This window comes from Schistocerca americana, chromosome 4, assembly GCF_021461395.2.
Source record: "Schistocerca americana isolate TAMUIC-IGC-003095 chromosome 4, iqSchAmer2.1, whole genome shotgun sequence".
In the NCBI taxonomy this organism is placed as follows: domain Eukaryota; kingdom Metazoa; phylum Arthropoda; class Insecta; order Orthoptera; family Acrididae; genus Schistocerca; species Schistocerca americana.
This window is the reverse complement of record NC_060122.1, coordinates 783,147,166-783,157,709: the sequence shown is the minus strand read 5'-3', so window position 1 is coordinate 783,157,709 and position 10,544 is coordinate 783,147,166.

Below are 10,544 nucleotides of genomic sequence, written 5' to 3'. Positions count from 1 at the left end.
TTAATACATTCGTCAATGTACATGCTTTTCCATTCTGTGCTGGCTACAAGTATCGTGCAAATACACTTCATGCTGTAACATTTAACTCGGCACAGACAGTCGGTAATCTTGCCCCATTCTTCTCATTACTTTTTTCGAGAAATTTCATTCACATACGACTTATAGGGAATTCGTCCAGTACAAATGACAACATTTTACAATATGTGCGGCACTATAGAAGAAGCCTATTCATCTCTTTTCTGAACTGACATATTTTATCTGCAAATTGCACTTTCTTCTTATCATTATTAGAGGAAGCCTACAGACGACATACGGTTTAAAATAACAAGAAAGGAGTGCGTTCAAACTCTCGACTTTGTGGTAACACAGCACGACCTTTATAAGCAGATTACAACACAAAAACAGCTCGAGCAATCGAAAAACACTGCCTCCACATCCTATAGTGTGGCCAGTTCATGTAGACTGATGGATATAGGATTTTCAAAGATGGGCAAGATAACTGGCCCCTAATGTGAACAACTCTGGCTTAGTTTCTGTGGTGGTCAGCTGGCAAACAGCTTTTATGTTACAGACTGCACAATCTATAGCCACCATTCTCGCTGTGTGTCTCCCTCTCACTAGTAATGATTCATCAAACAAGATAGAGAACAATTTGATGACAAAAATATGATTACCAGTCATGTTATTAGACTGTTGTATCTTCTTTAACCGACCAGTGATTGCTTCGAGGACATAATAGCGTAAAACATACTGGTTTTCCTCAATGTCAGTAGAAACCTCAAAGCTTAAAGTGTCTGCAGAAATTGAGGCGTTGAGATCAGAAACGGGACTTGTCATCAGTTTTGGGGTATATGAGTTATTACCGTACTTGGTATTTTCACACGATTCCGCATCTGTTGGTTCTAAAATGGGATTTGTTCAGTGTTTTTTTTCCCTGTCAAACTCAGTGTTGGAATTAAGTTTCGTGCAGAAAGACGACTTGTCACAAAGGCAAGTCCCTATATTACACGAATGAACGTGAGGCTTGAGGGCAGTTCTGTAGCGGTTTGCAGTAATCAGCTGTGAGATTTCAAAATGGCTTTGGTGATGGAACCGTCAGCCGAGTCCGAAGACGATTTACATGAATTTAGAAGGAAGAAAAGACGCCCTGAATTGTGGAAGAGGAACGTGATTAAACAAAATAAGGTTAAGGGTTTGGAGCATACCAACTGGAAAGGACACATGGTTCTTAGGAGGGAAACAGGTGCAGATTACAGGTAAATAGTCATACAATGTTCATTGTTTGAATTCTCTGTACATAATGTAATATTCTGTAGCAGAGGCAAATTGCGTAGAAACATTGTACTGAAATGTGAATATAAATTCCATTCATGGACGCAAAGTTTCAATTTTTGTTAGTTGTAATACAGGAAATATGTAAAAATATGTTATTTGCCGATTATATAGGTTAATAATACGCTAATATTTGTTTACAGATGCCGGCGTAAATTTCTTGAGATGTTCTCATTTGCTGAGGAACTATTATTTACAGAATTCAACAACATGATTAACAAAGATGGACAGGATGGGTACTTGAGTGTTCACATCCTTCCCTTCATTCCAAAAGCAAGGAGACCACTCCCAAATTGCGTTACCAATCGTGAAAGGACAGCAGACTATTATTATAAGGTAACTGGCATGACAACTGTGATATTACTTTATTAACTATTTCGTTCCCGAATTATGGCATATATTTAATAGGATTACAGTATTACGATTATGTAGATTTTTGTTTTATGATGCGAATTCACTTGTATCTGCAGGTTAAAGTTGGCTTCAAGGAAACTACGGTCTGCAAGAAAGCTTTTAATGCACTCCATGGAATAACAAAACACCAAGTAAAGAGACTGTGCAGCTTAAGTCAAGGAGGAGTAATTTCGGCACATGATGGTCGTATTAGACACCAACACCATTATTCCGTTCCAGAAAATACCACTGTCATGATAGCGGAATTCACTGAGTCGTTTCCTGTAATGCTAGTTCATTATGCACATTGTGGTAGGAGGAAGAGATACCTCTCAAGTTCTTTATCTGTGAAAACCATGTGGGAAATGTTTCTTGAAAAATACGACCCTGAAATGTAAATAATTTATAGGTCTCATCAAAGGTATGATATCGTCATTTTTTTGATTATTTCAAGAATCATTACAACTATGGCTTTGTCGTCCTCGAGTGGATGTCTATGGTGAACGTGAAATGCTTACATGTACAACTGGAGAGAACAACCCTGCTATCAAAATTGCAGCGCAAAATGAGTTGAAACTCCATAAGCTTCAGGCATGTCAGTTCTATGATATCATGGACATTGTGAAAAACTTCTACAAGGAGAAGAGGTGGAAAAATCAGAAATGATCACATTTGATTTCATGCAGAACATGCCTGTTCCACACATACCGGAAACTGATATGTTCTGTTTGCGTCAGCCAAGGGTATTTATATTTGGTATTCATAGATTTTCTGATAACAAAGCTTTCATTTATATCTTTAATAAAGTAAGCGCTAAGAAGGGTCCTAATACAATGGTTTCTCTTCTTATGGATTTCATAAGTAAACATTTGGCCTCTAGTGTGAAAACGTTGTATACATTTTCAGATGCCTGTGCAGGACAGAACAGGAAACGCACAATGGTTCAATGTTGGTACACTTTAGTTCATGTTGTTGCTGTTGTGGCCTTCAGTCCTGAGACTGGTTTGATGCAGCTCTCCATGCTACCCTATCCTGTGCTAGTTTCTTCATCTCCCAGTACCTACTGCAACCTATATCCTTCTGAATCTGCTTAGTGTATTCACCTCTTGGTCTCCCTCTACGATATTTACCCTCCACGCTGCCCTCCAATGCTAAATTTGCGATCCCTTGATGCCTCAGAACATGTCTTACCAACTGGTCCCTTCTTCTCGTCAAGTTGTGCCACAAACTCCTCTTCTCCCCAATTCTATTCAATACCTCCTCATTAGTTATTTGATCTACCCATCTAATTTTCTGCAATCTTCTGTTCCACCACATTTCGAAAGCTTCTATTCTCTTCCTGTCCAAACTATTTATCGTCCATGTTTCACTTCCATACATGGCTACACTCCATACAAATACTTTCAGAAACGACTTCCTGACACTTAAATCTATACTTGATGTTAACAAATTTCTCTTCTTCAGAAACGCTTTCCTTGCCATTGCCAGTCTACATTTTATATCTTCTCTACTTCGACCATCATCAGTTATTTTGCTCCCCAAAACTCCTTTACTAGTTTAAGTGTCTCATTTCCTAATCTAATTCCTTCAGCATCACCCAACTTAATTCGACTACATTTCATTATCCTCGTTTTGCTTTTTTCGATTTTAGTTCATAGTGGTAGATTTTCCAATGTTTTCCATATGTTTCCAACCAGTGGGTATTCCTACAATGCTTGTGACAGGGACTTAACAAGTCTGGAATTACGGAAAAGGAAACTGGACATTGTGTATTCTCCAAACCAATGGTTCACAGTACTACAGAAAGCAAGGAGACGCATGAATATTGAACTATTCACACAAGACGCATTTCTTGACTGTCAGAAAGTCTATAACTGTGAAAGGAGAAAAATGGGCCGTTACACGCTACAAACTATTAGAGTTCACTGACCAGTCAAAATGCGTCTCTGTTCCACCCAGTAGCAGTAGAATTGTGAAATATGATTGTCATTTGGTTAAGGCTGGGACAGTCCCTCATTTCCATAATGTGCCAAGAGCATCCATGGACATTGTTCCACTGAAACCTGAGAAACTGAAGGATATTGTATGCATGATTATACCTTTGCAGTTTCGTGATTATTTTGATAGCTTTCTAAAACAAAGTGACATTAATAAACTGGTGTCAATGAATCTGGAAGTGAAGATTGGGACAGTGATCAAAACAAATGTTCAAATGGTTCAAATGGCTCTGAGCACTATGGGACTCAACTGCTGAGGTCATTAGTCCCCTAGAACTTAGAACTAGTTAAAGCTAACTAACCTAAGGACATCACAAACATCCATGCCCGAGGCAGGATTCGAACCTGCGACCGTAGCGGTCTTGCGGTTCCAGACTGCAGCGCCTTTAACCGCACGGCCACTTCGGCCGGCCTCAAAACAAATGTAAAAAGGGTTGTTTAATAAGTAAAACATGTGGAATTAACTCTCCCATGTTACATGTGTATGAATATGTTGAAGAAATTACAAATAATATTTTGCTTGTAGATGTGGTATTTTGTTTCATTATACAATATTTCAGTAGAATGACTGTTGTTTAAATCAAAAAGGGTGTATTTCAGTAATTTTCTGTTAGTTGCCTTCATCTGATGATTACAGGTTGTTGGTATAACATTTCATTCTTCCTCACGAGCCTGTGGGACTAACTATAAGATTTGGGAATAACGCTATTCAGAATTATACAGTTTTTCAATATATCTCAGAACATCAATTGGGTGTCATATCCCATTTTTGATCTCAATGCCTCAATTATTCAGACCAAATATAGTAGCTCTGCTTCAGAAATATTACTTGTTTATGTACGAGGAATTTATGAGTGGCATTCCACAACCAATGAGTTCCATGTTCTTAATATTTGATGATATTTCTGTTTGTGATGTATTTCAAATAAACTATTTGATAATTTAATTTGTAATTAATTAAAATAAGTTTAATTTCATTTATTCATCCAGGTACATAGTGATATTGTATGGACGTCATCAAACAAACACGAAACTCGATACAATAAGGAATATACAATGCAATAAAACTTATTGTGGTTTTATGAGTAAATGCAGTAAAAACGAAATATTGCAAGGTGTAGTGTAGAAAAACCATACAGTGTGATTCATTGTCAATACGATAAATTCAAAAGGCTGTACAGTGTGTGAGAAATAGAGTATGGTAGCAAAAAATTATTGCATAGTTGCATGCTATTTTTTGTAAATAATTTCTTGCAAGATTCAATAAATATTTATTGCATTAGATGCATGTAATCATTCTTACTACAAAAGGACTTTTGCATGATATATTTTAAATCTGTTGAACACAGTTATTCATGACTGACAACATCCACCACAGTTTTTTTTTTGAATAGAAGGTGAACACAACTGGGTTTCAGGTGCGCAATTCCATCTTCACATGCATGTGAAAAATTACAACTGAAATTTCTCAACTGTCAACCTCTAGAAGACCCGAGGTAACTTGTAGTAATATATGTTTATATAAGTCAACTAACAGGAGTTAATATAGTGATTACCTGACACATGGCACGCAAACAAAAAATTTATCTCACATGTTTCTAGGCCAGATGGAAAATCTCTTAAAGAGGAGGACCTACATAAAACACATTAGCTCCCAATGTATAACAGAGCACAACCACAGCAAATAAAATCAAAAGACCAAGTATTCATGTCCCAACATCCCACTATTCACAATACAAACTTACTGTGGTCCAGCCTTAAGGTTGTTACTAACATACTTCCGCATAAAGCGAGATAACGGGAATTTTGCACACTGAAACCAGAAAAAGAAATGATGCACGGTCTCTACGCCTACAGGCCTCAAGGTGTACATGAAATGTTTCCTTTTGTAATGTTTCTGACTTACCAGTACTGCATACATGCTCATCTAGTACTGTACCAGCCACAAGCCCTCAATCTGAAAATGTAACTATAATAGTGAGTACTCACGTATCTAAGGTCATAAGATGAAAGAAACTGTGGTGGTATGAAAGAGCCAACATTCATTGTAATTTAGAGTTAAAACGAAACTACTAAAGATGTGGTACATCAAAAATAAAAGCCACAGACAGCAATCCAATCACTGATTAACTGATAATACCTAATAAACACAGTAACATGCTGTGTGACAGCTGACAAAATCACACAGACCTTATGTAGTTAAATAGCAAAATAAAATATAGGATCAAATACAAACAACTCATCAAAAGCTATAATCCAATGGTATAACTGACAGCTAGTTCAGAAGATAAATAGTGGAAGTCAGTGATAGGTCGAAAACTGGATTTCCATTGTAGAAAAACCAGAACTTAGAAATAAACTAATAGTGCTGCCAGTAGGAAGGAATAGCGAAAACAATGAACCCAGATGAGAAAACACCATTGTTCAGGCACTCAGTCCAACAAGGTCCAGTGGACACATCCTCGGGTAGCCTAATAGTAAAGACGCAAAAATAATCAGCTGACTAAGAACTTAGAAATAAACTAATAGTGCTGTCAGTAGGAAGGAATAGCGAAAACAATGAACCCAGATGAGAAAAGAAGTGAAGTGCATGCACTATAGACAAAAGTGTGCGTGCAGCCATGAAAAGTGATATGAACATTAACTGGTCTGGAATTGGCCAGGTTAAATTCAACTTCAGTTGCAGTTATTAATATGAGATGGAAATAGCGAAAAAAGTTTTGTTTTCCTTTTTTCCAGGAAAATGATTAAATTATTGCAAGTGTATATTAACCTAATGATAAAAAATTAATGACGAATATTCAGTCTTTCATATAAATCTACTGTTGCTCATCTTATGACTTGAGATATGTGACTACCCACTATTACAGGTACATTTTAGGATTGAGGATTTACACTATAGGGAAAATACAGTGGTTACATGTTTATATCTACATAATAACCTGCAGATGTGCTTGTGATGCCACAAAACCTGTTGTGAGCCCAATCAAAAAAGATGTTCATACTTCTGTAGTAGTTTTTTATTTACCAAGGCACTGATTTGCAATTATGTTTGTCTGGACTCCATAATATTTTGCAAACAATATACATTTAGTTGAACAATAACCTATTTAGAAGATCTTAGTATGGAAAGTCTTCATGCTTTTTCTTAAAGCTCATTTTCTTAAAGTGTTTCAATCCTGTACCACAGAACGGAAATATGAAAAATATGAAGCCCTTGTGCATTCTATTCTCCACTTGCTTGTGATGAAACGTAAAGTCAAAAAGTGAATTCAGCTTATTTTTGTCATTTAGTCTAGGTTTCTGTCTAGATATAAACCCAAAATTCAGTCATAGGTTCTCTCTGTCGGTACATGCTTATTACTGATAACGAGATCTTGCTGAGACTTTTTTTTTAAACGAATTAAATTCGTTTTAGAAACATTTACAGTCGTCCAGTTTTATTCAAATCAGTCTTGTTTATACCCCAGTACTCCACTGGCAGTGTTTCATAACACCTTATATACTTCTCTTATTACAAAATTTGTGTCATCAGTGAGCGATGTAATTTGTGCATTGTTTGTAGAGACTGTTAAACTCCCACTTCAACCGATTAGTTGTTTGATAGTAACTTATTTGAGACTCTGAATTTCAGACTAAATTATTTTAAGATATTGTGGCATACTGTTTCAAGTTTCTTCATATTTCCTTGTCAAAATACCTTTTATGAATTGCATGTTATCATCCAGAGATCGCAGTGCCACATCCAAACTAATCAATGCAAACCATTACCACAGACATTAGCGAGGGCTCACTGCAGTCTGCAATAATCAGTGGGAGACACTTCAGAGGACCACACCTCCCTCTCAGCGTTGCAGTTCCCTCGCACTGACGTCAATATCGTGTTGAGCATGAAAGAGCTCTGACAGTCTGTGACCTCATCTGAAGGAGTCAAGATCGTGGTGTAGGGCCAACGAGTTGTTAAAGTTTCAAATGAATTTGTATTGTCATAAACGTCGAATATTGCACATCAAGAGAACAGTTTGTTGCATAGTGCATCAAGTGAAACGTTTTTAGAAAAAAGTTGTCGTAAATTATCCAGTACTCCTGTCGCAAACAAGTGTGTCACAGTTGAGTACATCTTTATTCATTAATGCAATAAAGTTAACTAATATTTCACATTCTAGTTTGATGAGTCTTCTCCCAGAGCAATCAAGGAATTCATAGTTGTGGTCAGATAAAAGTAATTTCATGTGATAACAACATTTTGAGCTGTCTTATTCAGTATTCTTACCTTTATGAAAACCATATAGAAATATAGAGAGGAGGGTCAGATTTTACAAGAAATTTGATACGTTTTTCCAGGACAGTTTCTATAGATTTTAAGAAGACTGGCAGAAATGATATGGGTATGTAGTTACCTACCTCTATCACGTCTCTCTTTTCAAGTAGGAGCCTGTTTTGGTAAATTTTAATCTCTGTAGAAAATTGTCTTTGAAATATATTATTTGTAACATGGAAGCCAGAAGATATTTCATTTTTCGGATTCATTACCCTCAGAACTTCTAGCTTGTCTGTGGGATCTAACATCGTTGGTCATCTCAGTACCGAACAGCATTTTACAACATCCACTATAGAAGTACAAACTGGAAACAGACTAAAATGTAATAACCCCAGTATTATACAGATTTTCCTTTGTAGATAAAAATATATTTTTTATGAATCTGTACACTACCCTTAATACCTACATAATAAAAGACCTAAATTAATACTATGTAGGATGGTTAATGTTGATCTAAAAGTGAACAAATGGTTATTCTGAACAGGTTCTGCACAAAACCTCTTACTTTAAATCTCACTAGAATAGATGAAAATGCGTTTTCTTTTATAGACAACATTTTGATCAGCTTTGAATACAGTGCTGCTGAGGGAATAAATGTAGACCTAGGATTTTTTGACCACAGATTATAAATAGTGAACCTACACTAGTATTCTTCATTACCAAAGGCAAATAGAATTTCTTGAAAATATAACAGGGAGGGCATCTCTGAAAACAGTGAGGGTTTATTCACTTACTAAAAAAATAAATGGGACCAAGTATACTAAGATTTAACACTGATAAAGCATTCAGTACTTTATTGATGAGATTCGTGTGACTTTTTAAAATGTTTTTTCCCAAAAAAATGATAAAAATTAAACTATTTAAAAGAAATAGCAAACCGGAAATAACATATGGCATACCAGTCTCAAACCAAATACTGAAATATCTTATGAACGCTGAAGACTAAGCAAATATCCACAACTTGTGCTGTTCTGGCCAGCTTCTGATGACATCTACAGGCTTCCTGTGATGAGTTATTTAATGAATAAGGACTTTTATTTCTTGTACAGTTAATATGACCATGCGTCGCCACGTCGCAGGTGCATAATCATAGTTTAACAACAAAAAAGACGAATATGTATGTGTCGTCATGCAATTACTTCTCCTTCTGTGAAGTCCAATTCTACAATAGCAGCCCAGTTTCACGAACAAGAAGTAAATATTTCCTAAGTTTAATGTTTAATTTCGCTCATGGGTAAAAAGTCTGCAATTCTGTGAAACAAACGACATCTCTGTAAATCGATGTTGACTCAGTTCGTTAACCTCTGGTTGTAATTTCTCCTTTCATATACATTTTATGAGGATAATTTATTCCAACAAGCCTCTCCAGAGTATAGCAGCGCTTAAATAAACGCCTCCATTTGCTACATCTCCCAGACATCGCTAATATAGGTTAAAGTCAATGTTCAGACTAGATACGAAGTGCAAAAAAAAAAAAAAAAATCTGGTATTTGTTAAAGGTGACTTAAAAGACTGCAGCTGACCTGTAACATTCACTGTTCGGTCATAAAGTCCTTTATCTGACTATAATTGCCGATAATAGTTCAATTCAAATCACTCAGTCTAAATTCACAAAAACTGAAGTGCTAAACTTTTGTAATGTAGTAGTAGTAGTATTAGTAGCTTTATTCATCCATAGGTTTCTTTTTACAAGGATATAGGCCATTACAAAGTATCTACAAGTTTAGATCAATTTAAAATAAGCTAATTCGTATACATATATACTTACAGACTTCTAGTTAGACATAATCATTTGATTCACTCCTGGTATACAATACTTTTTTACAAATAAGTTGTTAAAATAATGTAATGCCACACTGTTCACTCATATCTCACTATCAGTCACTGCACACACTACACACACATTGTTTCATAAGCCTTCACACACACACACACACACACACACACACACACACACACACACACACACACACACACACTGGTGATCTCTGGGCAATTTTCTGCACTGCTACTTCCAATTTGCTATCCAGAAAAACTGAGTTAGCATCCCTCCATAGTGAGTGAGATGTTGAACTCAGAAAGAGGAGGAGGTGCTAGTATTGTGCTATGTATAGCTTGGGGGTAGGTGTTTCTAGAAAGGAAAAAAGAAGGAAAAAACATAAAGCGAAGGTGTTATGTGGAATGTTGGATGTTTTACAATAATTATTATTATTATTGAAACTTCCTGGCAGATTAAAACTGTGTGCCCGACCGAGACTCGAACTCGGGACCTTTGCCTTTCGCGGGCAAGTGCTCTACCATCTGAGCTACCGAAGCACGACTCACGCCCGGTACTCACAGCTTTACTTCTGCCAGTACCTCGTCTCCTACCTTCCAAACTTTACAGAAGCTCTCCTGCTAGTTCTGCAGGGTTCGCAGGAGAGCTTCTGTAAAGTTTGGAAGGTAGGAGACGAGGTACTGGCAGAAGTAAAGCTGTGAGTACCGGGGGTGAGTCGTGCTTC